Source organism: Pseudophryne corroboree, chromosome 2 (assembly GCF_028390025.1).
Source record: "Pseudophryne corroboree isolate aPseCor3 chromosome 2, aPseCor3.hap2, whole genome shotgun sequence".
Taxonomy (NCBI): Eukaryota; Metazoa; Chordata; class Amphibia; order Anura; family Myobatrachidae; genus Pseudophryne; species Pseudophryne corroboree.
This window is the reverse complement of record NC_086445.1, coordinates 515,554,535-515,567,560: the sequence shown is the minus strand read 5'-3', so window position 1 is coordinate 515,567,560 and position 13,026 is coordinate 515,554,535. Positions and strand designations below refer to the sequence as shown.

Here is a 13,026-nt window from a genome sequence, read left to right as displayed (position 1 = left end):
ACTTTGTGAGTCTTGTGTCTGGCCAGGCTGCAGCAGGCTTTATTTATACAATTCTTCCAAAAGCAATACAATGGATACTGTAATCCCTTTGTCCATTGGACACAGGAATGCACTTTCTCTAACGTCCTAGTGGATGCTGGGGACTCCGTAAGGACCAAGGGGATAGACGGGCTCCGCAGGAGACATGGGCACTTTAAAAAAGAATTTAGATTCTGGTGTGCTCTGGCTCCTCCCTCTATGTCCCTCCTCCAGACCTCAGTTTGAGACTGTGCCCGGACGAGCTGGGTGCTGTTCAGTGAGCTCTCCTGAGCTTGCTGTGAGAAAGTATTTTGTTAGGTTTTTTATTTTCAGGGAGCTCTGCTGGCAACAGACTCTCTGCATCGTGGGACAGAGGGGAGAGAAGCAGCCCTACTCTCTGAAGCTAGGTCCTGCTTCTTAGGCTACTGGACACCATTAGCTCCAGAGGGATCGTACACAGGATCTCACCCTCGTCGTCCGATCCCAAAGCCGCGCCGCCGTCCCCCTCGCAGAGCCGGAAGACAGAAGCCGGGTGAGTATGAGAAGCAAGAAGACTTCGAAATCGGCGGCAGAAGACTCCGTTCTTCACTGAGGTAACGCACAGCTGTGTGCCATTGCTCCCACACACCTCACATACTCCAGTCACTGTAAGGGTGCAGGGCGCAGGGGGGGGCGCCCTGGGCAGCATATGGACCTCGTTTGGCAAAAGTACACATATATACAGTTGGGCACTGTATATATGTATGAGCCCCCGCCAAGAAAATTTATATTTAAGCGGGACAGAAGCCCGCCGTCGAGGGGGCGGGGCTTCTTCCTCAGCACTCACCTGCGCCATTTTTTCTCCACAGCTCCACTGAGAGGAAGCTCCCCAGGCTCTCCCCTGCAGATACACGGTAGAAGAGGGTAAAAAGAGAGGGGGGGCACATAATTAGGCGCATAAATCTATATAAACAGCAGCTACTGGGTTAACATTAAGTTACTGTGTTATTCCTGGGTTTATAGCGCTGGGGTGTGTGCTGGCATACTCTCTCTCTGTCTCTCCAAAGGGCCTTGTGGGGGAATTGTCTTCAGATGAGCATTCCCTGAGTGTGTGGTGTGTCGGTACGTGTGTGTCGACATGTCTGAGGTAAAAGGCTCCCCTAAGGAGGAGATGGAGCAAATGTGTGTGTGAGTGGTGTCTCCGTCGACAACGCCGACACCTGTTTGGATATGTGAAATTAAGTGCTAAGGTAAGTTTATTGCACAAAAGATTAGAGAACATACAGGGAATCTACCCATGTCTGTCCCTATGTCGCAGAGACCTTCAGAGTCTCTCAATGCTCACTATCCAAAATAATAGACACTGATATCGACACGGAGTCTGACTCCAGTGTCGACTACGATAATGCAAAGTTACAGCCAAAATGGCAGGAAAGTATTCAATATATGATTATTGTAATAAAAAATGTTTTGCATATCACTGATGACTCATCTGTCCCTGACACAAGGGTACACATGTTTAAGGGGAAGAAAGCTGAGGTAAATTTCCCTCATGAAGAAAAAGAGCGAGAATCTCCAGACAAGAGACTGCAGTTTCCCACAAAGAATTCTCAGGGAGTATCCTTTCCCTACTAGGGCCAGGATACGATGGGAATCTTCCCCTAGGGTGTCACGTTTGCCCAAAAGGTAGCGCTGACTTAACAGCTATCCTCAGGGATCCTGCAGATAGCATGCAGTAAAAGTACTTTGAAGTCCATTTACACACATTCTGGTACACTACTCAGACCGGCGATTGTGTCGGCATGGGTTTATAGCGCTGTAGCAGCGTGGACAGATACCTTATCAGCAGAGATTGAGACCCTAGTATATATATATGTATATGTATGCATACCCTCCAACATTGGGGGTCATTCCGAGTTGTTCGCTCGTTATTTTTTTCTCGCAACGGAGCGATTAGTCGCTAATGCGCATGCGCAATGTCCGCAGTGCGACTGCGCCAAGTAAATTTGCTATGCAGTTAGGTATTTTACTCACGGCATTACAAGGTTTTTTCTTCGTTCTGGTGATCGTAATGTGATTGACAGGAAGTGGGTGTTTCTGGGCGGAAACTGGCTGTTTTATGGGTGTGTGCGAAAAAACGCTACCGTTTCTGGGAAAAACGCGGGAGTGGCTGGAGAAACGGAGGAGTGTCTGGGCGAACGCTGGGTGTGTTTGTGACGTCAAACCAGGAACGAAACTGACTGAACTGATCGCAGATGCCGAGTAAGTCTGGAGCTACTCAGAAACTGCTAAGAAGTGTCTATTCGCAATTCTGCTAATCTTTCGTTCGCAATTCTGATAAGCTAAGATTCACTCCCAGAAGGCGGCGGCTTAGCGTGTGCAAAGCTGCTAAAAGCAGCTTGCGAGCGAACAACTCGGAATGACCCCCATTTTACACAGAAAAATCGGTACAAATCTGAAAAAGGGGCGTGGTCGCTGGTAAAGGGGACGTGGCCACGCCCCTTTTCCTATACTTTCAATGGAAGTTTGGAGAGCCAAAAATCGGTACAGACCATGAAAAAAAGGTACTGTACCTATTAAAAAGGTACAGTTGGAGGGTATGCAGATAGATATATATATATATATATATATATATATATATATAAAAGATGCTGTCTTAGATATATATATAAAACATGCCCAAAGAGACATTAGTCTACTGGGTTCTAGAGTCAACGCTATGTCGATTTCTGCTTGACGTGTCCTGTGGAACATGCAATGGACAGGTGATGCCGAGTTAAGAGGCATATGGAAGGTTTACCTTACAAGGCTGAGGATTGTGTGGAGAAGGGATCTCGGACCTGGTCTCCACAGCTATAGCTGGTAATTCGGATCTTTTGCCTTATATTCCAGCACAGACTAGGAAAGCACGACATTATCAAATGCAGTCCTTTCGATCACAAAGAAACAAGAAAGTCCGAGGTGCGTCCTTTCTTGCCAGAGGCAGGGGCAGAGGAAAGAAGCTGCACCACACAGCTAGTTCCCAGGAACAGAAGTCCTCCCCGGCCTCTACAAAATCCACTGCATGTCGCTGGGGCTCCACAGGCGGAGCTAGGCCCGGTGGGGGCACGTCTTCGAAATTTCAGCCACAAGTGGGTTCACTCCCTGTTGGATCCCTGGGCAATAGATATTATGTCTCAGGGGTACAAGCTGGACTTCGAGGAGATGCCCCCACACCGACGGCCCTGCCGGCTTCCCCCCACGAGAGGGAAATAGTGTTAACAGCAATTCACAAATTGTATCTTCAACAGGTGGTGGTCAAGGTTCCCCTCCTTCAACAAGGAGGGGGTTATTATTCGACCATGTTGTAGTCCCGAAACCGGACGGTTCGGTCAGACCGATATTGAATTTAAAATCCCTGAACATATACCTGAAAAGGTTCAAGTTCAAGATGGAATCGCTGAGAGCGGTCGTCGTAAGCCTGGAAGGGGGGGATTTTATGGTGTCTCTGGACATAAAGGATGCATACCTTCATGTCCCCATTTATCCACCTCATCAGGCGTACCTCATATTTGTGGTACAGGATTGTCATTACCAATTTCAGACGTTGCCGTTTGGTCTCTCAACGGCACCGAGAATATTTACCAAGGTAATGGCGGAAATGATGGTACTCCTGCGGAAGCAAGGGGTCGCAATTATCCCATACTTGGACGATCTCCTCATAAAAGCGGGATCAAGAGAGCAGTTGCTGTTCAGCGTAGCACTTTCTCTGGAAGTGTAACGGCAACAAGGCTGGATTCTAAATATTCCAAAGTCGCAGTTGGTTCCTACGGCTCGTCTGCCTTTCCTAGGCATGATTCTAGACACAGACCAGTAAAGGGTTTATCTCCCGATAGAGAGAGCTCAGGAGCTCATGACACTGGTCAGGAACCTATTAAAACCAAAACAGGTGTCAGTGCATCACTGCACTCCAGTCCTGGGTAGGATGGTGGCATCATACGAGGCCATTCCCTTCGGCAGGTTCCATGCGAGGACCTTTCAATGGGACTTACTGGACAAGTGGTCCGGATCACATCTACAGATGCATCGGTTAATCACCCTATCCCCCAGGGCCAGGGTGTCTCTCCTGTGGTGGCTGCAGAGTGCTCACCTTCTCGAGGGCCGCAGATTCGGCATTCAGGACTGGGTCCTGGTGACCACGGATGCAAGCCTCCGAGGGTGGGGAGCAGTCACACAGGGAAGAAATTTCCAAGGTCTGTGGTCAAGTCAGGAGACTTGCCTTCACATCAACATTCTGGAACTAAGGGCCGTATACAACGCCCTACGTCAAGCGGAGACCCTGCTTCGCGACCAACCGGTTCTCAGTCAGACACCATCACCGCAGTGGCTCATATAAACCGACAAGGCGGCACAAGGAGCAGGGTAGCGATGGCGGAAGCCACCAGAATTATTCTCTGGGCGGAAAATCACGTAAGCGCACTGTCAGCAGTGTTCATCCCGGGAGTGGACAACTGGAAGCAGACTTCCTCAGCAGACACGACCTCCACCCGGGAGAGTGGGGACTTCATCAGGAAGTCTTCGCACAGACTGCAAGTCGGTGGGTGCTGCCACAGGTGGACATGATGGCATCCCGCCAAAGGAAAAAAAGGTTATGATGGCGCTGAGCAGAACTGTGTATGTGTGCACCCTGGGATTAGCTGCCACCTGGTGAGGAGGTAGCCAGCCTCCTCAAACAACAAAGCAAATGTAAAGAATTACCAGGTAGGCGCTCAATGCCAATGATGAACACAAAAATAAATAAATAAAACAATTTATTGAACAAACTAAAAACATATAACACTTTCAAATATATAAGACCACAGCATAACAATCATATGAAGCTGAGGTTTCTGAAACCTCTAGAATAAGCAATGGTATAGGCTAATTATAAGCACTTAGAAGGCAGTCACAATAACCTTGAATATGAGATAATTCTCTATTTGATTTTATCTTTGTTTGAATACTCGCCCACAATAGAAGCACAAAGATTCTAACACGGCCGTGCATATGAGTGTCCTCAAATTTTGTAAGTTCAATTCCAGCTGGAAAAAGTTCATCAACTTCCAAATCCACTAGATGTATGAACGGTGCAGAAATAGGAGTTGTATATTAACTGTTACTCACAGTCTACGTCGACTTTTCCTCGCTGCACTGCAGATGTTTGTGTGAGGCCGCTCTATATCACCCTGTGCACGGGTGAGACATCCGTCAGCGGCGGGATTCGTCAATGGCGCAATCCGTCTGCGGCGCAAGAAGGGAACCGCTCTCCACCCTCCAGCACAGTGTGGATGCACCAATACACCGTTCTCTACCCCCAGCACAGATGGAATAGTGCTCAACAGGGCAGGATGTCTGGTGTTCCCAGTATGATACAGGAAAATGATGGTGCAGTCTCGTTGGAGATAAGCAGTTGCTGGCAAATGCTGTAATCGGCTGCTGTGAGGACACGATCTGATTCTTGTGGGCAATTGGGTATTGGTGACCCCTTCTCTCTGACATGATGGCATCCCGCCTCAACAAAAAACTACAGAGGTATTGCGCCAGGTCAAGAGACCCTCAGGCGATAGCTGTAGACGCCCTGGCGACACCGTGGGTGTCCCAGTCGGTCTATGTATTTCCTCCTCTTCCTCTCATACCCAAGGTGCTGAGAATAATAAGAAAAAGAGGAGTGAGAACGATACTCATTGTTCCAGATTGGCCACGAAGGACTTGGTATCCAGATCTGCAAGAAATGCTCACAGAGGACCCGTGGCCTCTTCCTCTAAGACAGGACTTGTTGCAACAGGGGCCCTGTCTGTTCCAAGACTTACCGCGGCTGCGTTTGACGGCATGGCGGTTGAACGCCGGATCCTAGCGGAGAAAGGCATTCCGGAGGAGGTCAAGGCTAGGAAAGACGTGACAGCTCAACATTATCACCGTATATGGCGAAAATATGTTGCTTGGTGTGAGGCCAGGAATGCCCCTACGGAGGAATTCCAGCTGGGCCGTTTCCTTCACTTCCTACAGTCAGGAGTGACTTTGGGCCTAAAATTGGGGTCCATTAAGGTCCAGATTTCGGCCCTATCCATTTTCTTTCAAAAGGAGTTGACTTCTCTACCTGAAGTTCAGACGTTTGTAAAGGGAGTGCTGCATATCCAGCCCCCTTTTGTGCCTCCAGTGGCACCTTGGGATCTTAACGTGGTGTTGAGTTTCCTGAAATCCCACTGGTTTGAACCACTCAAAACGGTGGAGTTGAAATATCTCACGTGGAAGGTGGTCATGCTATTAGCCTTGGCTTCGGCTAGGCGTGTGTCAGAGTTGGCGGCTTTGTCACATAAAAGCCCCTATCTTGTTTTCCATGTGGATAGAGCAGAATTGCCACAATTTCTGCCGAAAGTGGTTTCATCTTTTCATATAAACCAACCTATTGTGGTGCCTGTGGCTACTACTGACTTGGAGGATTCCGAGTTGCTGGATGTGGTCAGGGCTTTTTATGTAGCCAGAACGGCTAGGGTCAGGAAAACAGAGTCGTTGTTTATCCTGTATGCATCCAACAAGCTTGGTGCTCCTGCTTCAAAGCAAACTATTGCTCGCTGGATCTGTAACACGATTCAGCAGGCTCATTCTGCGGCTGGATTGCCGCTGCCAAAATCAGTTAAGGCCCATTCCACTAGGAAGGTGGGCTCTTCTTGGGCGGCTGCCCGAGGGGTCTCGGCATTACAACTTTGCCGAGCGGCTACTTGGTCAGGTTCAAACACTTTTGCAGAGTTCTACAAGTTTGATACCCTGGCTGAGGAGGACCTTGTGTTTGCTCAATCGGTGCTGCAGAGTCATCCGCACTCTCCCACCCGTTTGGGAGCTTTGGTATAATCCCCATGGTCCTTACGGAGTCCCCAGCTTCCACTAGGACGTTAGAGAAAATAAGATTTTACTTACCGGTAAATCTATTTCTCGTAGTCCGTAGTGGATGCTGGGCGCCCGTCCCAAGTGCGGACTTCTTCTGCAATGCTTGTATATAGTTATTGCTTCAATAAGGGTTATGTTATGGTTGCATCAGGGTTTGACCTGATGTTCTGTTGTTTGTCATGCTGTTAACTGGTTGTTTTCACATGTTATACGGTGTGATTGGTGTGGCTGGTATGAATCTTGCCCTGGATTACCAAAATCCTTTCCTTGTACTGTCAGCTCTTCTGGGCACAGTTTCTCTAGCTGAGGTCTGGAGGAGGGGCATAGAGGGAGGAGCCAGTGCACACCAGAACCTAAATTCTTTCTTAAAGTGCCCATGTCTCCTGCGGAGCCCGTCTTTCCCATGGTCCTTACGGAGTCCCCAGCATCCACTACGGACTACGAGAAATAGATTTACCGGTAAGTAAAATCTTATTTTAACTATATAGCACCAAATATCTCCGGTTTTCACATAAGTTTAAATGATTCTAGCAATAATCAATAATTCAAATGGTATGATACAGATTGGATAGCTATCTTGCAGAACATACACTGATATAAATATACACATAATTATAATAATATTATATATGTACCATTCCCTGCTCTCCTATGAGACTCATTAACCCATTCAGTGCTTCTAATTTGCATATCAAAGCTATGTGCTTTTGTCTGCCTGTAAAAGTGGGGGGGGGGTTTCACTGCTAAGAAAAGCAGTTACACAGGTTAATTTGCATTTCAATGGCTATCTTATAGCATGCAGATTCTAACTAAATCCTAGAGGTAAAGAAAAAAAAACTTTGTTTATATCTGTGTGTAATTCTTACATCAAGTATTCATCTTACTATTAACTTTCACTAGGCCCATCTGAAACTATTTGTAATTGACTATGGCATGGGTTAAATAAATGCATTGGTAACTCATAAATGGTGATTGATGTGACCAAGGAGAGATGATTATTGTGGGCAGTGAAAATCAGCCATTCAGAAAAATGACTTCCCAAAATGGCCGCTACTCCTCCCCCTTCCACATCCATGAGGGTTACACAAAATGGTGGACAGGCAATGTGGTTAGTCCAAAATGGAGGACAGACCATGCGGCTTTCTTTGTCACAAAGAAATCACACATCATACAAGCCCCTGAAGTTATGTTAGGCCTGAGTTAAACATAAAAACTATATCAATGCTATGCAGCAACTTTTAAATGTACTTTTAACCCTACTTAACAGATAAGCAATCCAGTCTGAATCAAACACAATATGACTTATTTGAACCTTGTTTTGCAACAATGTGAGAGAGTATGCAAAGAGTATGGGTGCTGTGTACGCTTTTTTTGCGCCAAAAAAAAATTCACAGATTTTAAATAGCTTTTTTCCTGTGTACCTTACGAGTTCTACCAGCATCTCTACAAACCATACAGAGCAGATGCCATCTAATTAGCAATTAAGTAGGGTTTTCAGTGCATCCATCGACCAAGAAAAGGATACGTAGGATAACTTCCCACCCTTTGCTGATAGATTACGTCTGCTGTGACCTGTTAGGTAGTAAGTATGTGGAAAACCGGAGAGCCCCCAATTGATAATGTCGATTATCTTACAGGAAAGAAAGCTATACCTTATACACACTTAGAATACACTTTACCATGGAGCCGCTGCGGCCGCTAAACTTAGTACACACGCTACGTACTTTATACACTGTTTGCGTACGGAGTCCCGTATCACTGTACGGACTTTGCGTACAAATGCTGCGCTGGGGGTACAAAGTACACACAGCGCGCACACACCCAGAGATACACTTTAACCCTTTACAGTAATGCAATGCAATGATAAAACACTTTAAACCTTAGCAGTAATGTAATGCAATGATAAAACACTTTAAACCTTAGCAGGGCAATGAGGACAAGACACCAATTGTGATTTTACCGCTGGGTTCCGACACCACAGTGGATTATTGCTGAAAGGGGGTTTACAATACAAATAATACACTACAATATAACAGAGTAAATGGCTACAGTCAATGTACATACGTGAGTGGACAAGCTTGTGCAACCAGGCCGGTCCCCGGTCATCTGATAGATAACTTTGTGAGTCTTGTGTCTGGTCAGGCTGCAGCAGGCTTTATTTATACAATTCTTCCAAAAGCAATACAATGGATACTGTAATCCCTTTGTCCATTGGACACAGGAATGCACTTTTACAGTACAGGAGAGGTCATAGGTCGATTTGAAAAGGTTGGCAATGTCTTTCCCAACTGCTCTTGTGGGTGGTCTCCTCTGGATTCCCGCCGCATACATAATATACAGTAAATACAGTTTATATCTATATTCTGCTTCTGCACATAACTATCCGCAGGAACATGCGATCTTCCGCAGACCAACACCGGAATGTTACCCTTAAAATACCCTACAGCTGGATACCAAACACCACCTTATAACCTTAGTCTGTCCCCTCTTATCCTGTTAAGGTGAATCCCTTTGTTCTGGAATCATTTAAACTGTTGTTACTTTCTGGTGTGGTGCAGGGGGACTATGTGTACATTGTGCACTATTTGGATTAAATATGTAATATGTTTTGATAGCTCTCCATGCGTTCACAAACTCTACCGTAAATACCCATACCACGCGCTGATACGCACGACCGCGGGAGTGACCATACGCAAATTGCGAATATGTGCACGCACAGCAGAACAAGTACACGCGCGGAGGCCATCTGTGTGTTGTTTGTACGTGATGTGTGTACTGCAATATTTTTCGTCTTTGACAAGTTTTGTGCCTGAGGAGTACAGGCACAGTTTTTTTGCCTATAGGTTTTAGCTAGGTTTCTTTTGATTTCTTTTCAGTTTTGTTCCATACTTAGTCCCTGTGTACAGGTGACAAGTATAGTTAGAGTGGGGTTAGCTAGATAAAGAATTTTTCCCACTCTGCATAGCCTCTGGGAAGCCACCATACTGAGGTCACTGGGGCTTTCTTCTTGCCGGGCAGAGCTCCGAGGAGGCACTTCTCAGGTAGGACAGCCACAACCTGTTTAGACAGGAAGGTGAGGCAGCGGGCTCTTATTCAGGCGGAGCGGGTCTAAAGGGGATGTGAGTCCTTCCCGCTTCCCGAGGGAGCCAGAGGGGGAAATAAGCACTTTCCCGCCTTGCGCTCCCTCTCAGCTGGTTATTGATGTCCGCTCACCTCATTCTGTGGGGACGGCTCTGATTTGCAGATGCCATATTCCCGCATAGCATTTACTGTTCCACCCATCACTGTCTGTGGGGGCGGACTCGACCAGCGGGTGCCATTTTACAACTCACTCCCTTTTTATCAGCGCTATCTGACCAGGGAACATTGCACAACAGGCTGAGGAAAATATCTGACAGTGACCTAACTCACCCTGTTATTATACAGGCGGAGATCAGAAAATACAAGTGTTTTGGGTTAAATCAGAAATTTGCATCACCCAATTTAATTTCTTGTCTACCTGTGTATCAGTAATTTCACTGTCATAAGGTTGTTATTTATCTCACCCTGTTTATTACACAGGTGGAGATCATTTCTTAACTAGTGTTGTGTTATTCTAACAGAGACAACAGTTTTTTACCTGTTTACAGAAGAGGAGTAGTAAGGCATAGTGTACTTTGGCATTATTTATTCCATGGTCAGTAAACCAGCAAATCGTCTAAAGGAAAGACAGGCTCAGTAGTTTACTACACAGAAGCTCCAATAGCTTTGGGGATAATGCGGTGTATTGGTAAGATAGAGTACACAGCTTTGATTCCCATATACATTTAATTACATGTTCCCAATGTGGCTCCAGACTTCCTAAAGGTAGCATGGACCCAGGTACCCAATGCTCCAGGACACCTGTTGCGGAGCTGCCGGGGGGTTACAGGAATCAGTCTATGTCTCCGTGGCCCAGAGACACCCCAATCCAGAATAATACGGAGGGTGTAGTGGTTAGCATTGCTGCCTCACAGCTCTGAGGCCATGAGTTTGTTTACATAGAAACGTATGCATATACCAAGCAGGTTTAGATTGCTCTACAGTCTTAGCCTCTACCACCTCTGTTGGGAAGCTATTCCACTTATTCACTACTCTTTATGTAAAAGAAAAAAAAAATTCCTTCAATTCCCCCTGAACCTGCCCCCCTCCAGTTCAGTGTATGCCCGGACTGTGTGAAGTTGTATTTATTCCCTGTACTTGCATGGATTTTATTGGGGTTCCAGGACTGGTCTACGAATACCGGTATTGTCAGAATCTACCTTTCCTTACACTATGTTAGTGTAATGGGTCTGGTACTCTGTTTACTACTTAGCCATTAGTCTGGGTTAAAAATTTTAATAATATGTGGGACTATTTCTATTTCTTGTACTCAACGTACTTATGACTTGCAAAATGGCTGGACACCGCTCGCAGCTCCTTAATCAGCTCATACTGTGCAGTGAGCCAGGTCCTTGACAGACACTATAGCTCAGTTACTTCAGAGGCCAATCCTTATGTCCAAGTGGTTATAATCTCAATGGTTATGGTCGCTTCTGAGGCAGGTTTTAGTTTTACACTGCCTGGTGTCTGTCTAACATGACTTCCTTAGGTAGGATCATTGCGTACTCGGACTATAGCGCCAATTGGCGGAGTCCTGCATCTCCCTCTCTTTTGTTCTTGATTCTGTCCACATTTGAGGCTTCACCTAAAAACAATGGTGAGATAGATCCTGTCAGGGAGGTTCCTTCAGGATAGGAATAAGAAATATTTTACTGAATTTCTTGGTTTCCACCTCTTCCTTCACGTTGAGAGAATGTTGATTAGAATTCTGACTCCACACTTGATGCAGAGCGCTATATAATGTAGGGATTAACACTATAACTAGAGATGAGCGGATTCGGTTTTACTCTGTTTTACTCGGTTCTCAAAACGACATCTTATTGGCTCACGGATGTCACGTGTTTTGGATAGCCAATAAGATTCGGTTTTGAGAACCGAGTAAAACCGAATCCGCTCATCTAGTGAATTTTCCCCAATAGCTGCTTGTATAAACAATATTGCGCCTAAATTTAGTGCCCCCCCTCTCTTTTTAACCCTTTGAGCCTGAAAACTACAGGGGAGAGCCTGGGGAGCTGTCTTCCAGCTGCACTGTGAAGAGAAAATGGCGCCAGTGTGCTGAGGGAGATGGCTCCGCCCCTTTTTCGCAGACTTTTCTCCCACTTTTTTATGGATTCTGGCAGGGGTATTTATCACATATATAACCCCTGGGGCTATATATTGTGATGATTTTGCCAGGCAAGGTGTTTATATTGCTGCTCAGGGCGCCCCCCCCCCCCAGCGCCCTGCACCCATCAGTGACCGGAGTGTGAGGTGTGCATGAGGAGCAATGGCGCACAGCTGCAGTGCTGTGCGCTACCTTGGTGAAGACAGAAGTCTTCTGCCGCCGATTTTCCGGAACACTTCTTGCTTCTGGCTCTGTAAGGGGGCCGGCGGCGCGGCTCCGGGACCGAACATCAATGGCCGGTTCCATGCGGTCGATCCCTCTGGAGCTAATGGTGTCCAGTAGCCTAAGAAGCCCAAGCTACCACCAGTTAGGTAGGTTCGCTTCTTCTCCCCTTAGTCCCTCGCTGCAGTGAGTCTGTTGCCAGCAGATCTCACTGTAAAATAAAAAACCTAAAATATACTTTCTCTCTAGGAGCTCAGGAGAGCCCCTAGTGTGCATCCAGCTCAGCCGGGCACAAGATTCTAACTGAGGTCTGGAGGAGGGTCATAGTGGGAGGAGCCAGTGCACACCAGGTAGTCCTAAAGCTTTCTTTAGTTGTGCCCAGTCTCCTGCGGAGCCGCTATTCCCCATGGTCCTTACGGAGTTCCCAGCATCCACTAGGACGTCAGAGAAAAGTCTATTTCTCTGACGTCCTAAGTGGATGCTGGGGACTCCGTAAGGACCATGGGGGATAGCGGCTCCGCAGGAGACAGGGCACAAAAGTAAAAGCTTTAGGATCAGGTGGTGTGCACTGGCTCCTCCCCCTATGACCCTCCTCCAAGCCTCAGTTAGGTTTTTGTGCCCGGCCGAGAAGGGTGCAATCTAGGTGGCTCTCCTAAAGAGCTGCTTAGAGTAAACGTTTT

General features: G+C 46.8%; 1 protein-coding gene across 19 annotated transcripts in view; it reads left to right on the top strand.

The window, feature by feature from the left end:
- MACF1 (microtubule actin crosslinking factor 1) overlaps nucleotides 1-13,026 on the top strand; it is a 564,002-nt gene that overhangs the window by 491,329 nt on the left and 59,647 nt on the right. The gene's annotated exons all lie outside the window — the stretch shown is intronic.